We start from the raw sequence: 2,875 nt of genomic DNA on the forward strand, positions 1-2,875 counted from the left end.
GAACACAAGCAAGCAAGATATATGAAACAAATAAGCAAGCACAAGTAAAGGCACGAGATAACCAAGAGTGGAGACGATGGAGAAGAGGATGTGTTGCCGAAGTTCCTTCCCTTTGAGAGGAAGTACGTCTCCGTTGGAGCGGTGTGGAGGCACAATGCTCCCCAAGAAGCCACTAGGGCCACCGTATTCTCCTCACGCCCTCACACAATGCGAGATGCCGTGATTCCACTATTGGTGCCCTTGGAGGCGGCAGTCGAACCTCTACAAACTAGGTTGGGGCAATCTCCACAACTCAATTGGAGGCTCCCAACGACACCACGAAGCTTCACCATAATGGACTATGGCTTTGCGGTGACCTCAACCGTCTAGGATGCTCAAACACCCAAGAGTAACAAGATCCGCAAGGGATTACAGGGGGCAATCAAATATCTCTTGGTGGAAGTGTAGATCAAGGCCTTCTCAACCACTCTCGAGCAAATCAACAAGTTTGGTCGGCTAGGGAGTGAGATCGGGCGAAAATGGAGCTTAGAGCAATAATGGAGCTTGGGGGTGGAAGAGGTGAGTCAACGGGGAAGAAGGGGACCCCTTATATAGTGTGGGAAAAGGATCCAACCGTTACCCACCAACCAGCCCGCGGCCAGCGGTACTACCGCACGACCGCGCTGTACTACTGCTTGCCACCAAGCGGTACTACCGCACCCCCGTGCGGTACTACCGTCCTGACCCACGGTACTGCCGCAACACTAGCGACAGAAAAGAAAAACAGACGCGCAGGAGCTGGGGGCGGTACTTCCGTACGTGCGGTACTACCACAAGGCAAAAAAACCCTGCTAGGGGGAAAGGAACTTCCGTGCCTACTTCCGCAAAGAAACGGAAGTAGCAAAAACCCGACACAGTAGTACTGCCGAGGGGCGGTACTACTGCCTGACTGCATAGCGCGGTACTACCGCTCGGCGAAAACGGTACTACCGCGGTAGGTGCGGATGTAAAAAATTACATCCGCTCCTACTACCGCAAAGGGGCGGCACTAGCCTGGTGGGCAGCGGTAGTGCGGCTCCAGGGGAGCGATACTACCGTGGGCACCTGCGGTACTACCATGGATGCCTACGGTACTACCGTTTTCCTGGAAGCAGTACTACCGCGACCAACCACAGCAGCCAGACAAGGGAGGCAAGAAAACGGAGGAAGCTCCAAGGAAAAGGGAGGGGACAAGAAGGAGACATGTACGTGATGATTCCACCCAAACCTTTCCAACACGGACCCCCTCTTAATAGTACGACTTTCCTACGACTCAAATCCACCAAAAAGAAACGTAGAAAAGACGCCGTCTTCATCAGTCTTCGAGGGGCACCAAATCGTCTTGTGCCTAGCAATGAAGTGTCTGGAATACTCAAGGCACACGATTAGTCCGCAAATGCGTTGTCATCAATCACCAAAACACTTAGGGATAAATATGTCCTTACAATCTCCCCCTTTTGGTGGATTGATGACAATACGGGATTTGCACAAGGAAAATAAAATTAAGTTAATGCAAACCCCTCCTCTCTAGAATATAGACGGGCTCCCCCTAGATGTGTGCCACCTAGAAGAGTGCTTTGGACTACACGGCACACGAATACTAGGATCAAAGCTCCCCCTATATTATATAGACAAGGCATATCTATCACTAGACAAGATAGCACACACATAAGTTAACTATGATAGATGAAGTGCATATGTCTTACACCATATGAGGAAAGGACTCGAAAGCACAAACCAAACAAGAGCACACAAAGCAAACAAGCACAAACGAGGTCCAAAAGACAATGCAAATAAACGCTCCAAGCACGACACAACGCAAATCCCTACACTCTCTCCCCCTTTGGCATCGAGACGCCAAAAAGGCAAAGAGGACACCTACACACATGGGGTGGCTCAGGCAGAGAAGTCATCCCACCGCTCCTCGTGCTCCTCGTCAGACTCAGCGGTGGGGATAGTCTCCTCGAAGTCATCCTCTGAACTGGTCCACTTGTATCCCTGCTTTGACATCCAGGCAGCCTTAGGTGTGATGACGTCCTCAGACCCGCCAGACACATCCTCTCCAAAGAGCCTCATAACCTTCTTGTCACGGCGGCGACTCTCCTTGTCTACCATGTGAGCCCTGTACTGTCCCTTTGCCTGCATGCAGAAGAGAGTCTTCATCTTGTCCTTTAGCTTCTTGGCCCATGACGGCTCAGAGGAAGGAGTGGCGGACCTAGCAGCACGGTCCTCAGCAACATTCTCAGCAGCAGCCTCCTCCTCAGCAGCCCTCCTAGCAGAAGAGGCCTCAGCACGGGTAGTGGTGTTGGCCCAGTTGGGCTTGACGCGGAGGCTGATGGACTCATGGCGAATCCAGTCTGGAGCAAGGGACTCATCACCCGGGTACATCTTCTCCCAAGTGGTGGAGAGCAGCAGAAACAGGTACGGTCCATAGATAGGTACCTTGCGAGTGAACACCGCAAACCGAAGCTCACACCACATGATGTGAGAGACATCCAGTGGCTGAGTCTGAGAAGAACGTGCCTCTGCACACAGGAGCAACATGTCCACTAGATATGCATGGACCTTGTCCTTGTCGCCAATGCGTGAGAACAGAGTGTTGAGGAAGATGCGATGCATGATATCCAGAAAGGAGTTTAACACCCAAGTTGACTTGCCATTGGGGAGCACCTTCTCAACAAGGAAAGGCTGAAGTAGGTTCTTGTTGGCAGACTCAGAGTTGGCATGGGGGCGAACACCAACGGGGGTGTGAAGCCCGTCATCAGGAATGTGCAGCAGATCCATGAACTCTTTCATGTAGTAGACAGCTAACGGCCATTGGTCATCCAGGTCATCCTCCGGTCCTCCCCGGGATAAA

Source organism: Triticum aestivum, chromosome 1A, assembly GCF_018294505.1.
Source record: "Triticum aestivum cultivar Chinese Spring chromosome 1A, IWGSC CS RefSeq v2.1, whole genome shotgun sequence".
NCBI lineage: Eukaryota > Viridiplantae > Streptophyta > Magnoliopsida > Poales > Poaceae > Triticum > Triticum aestivum.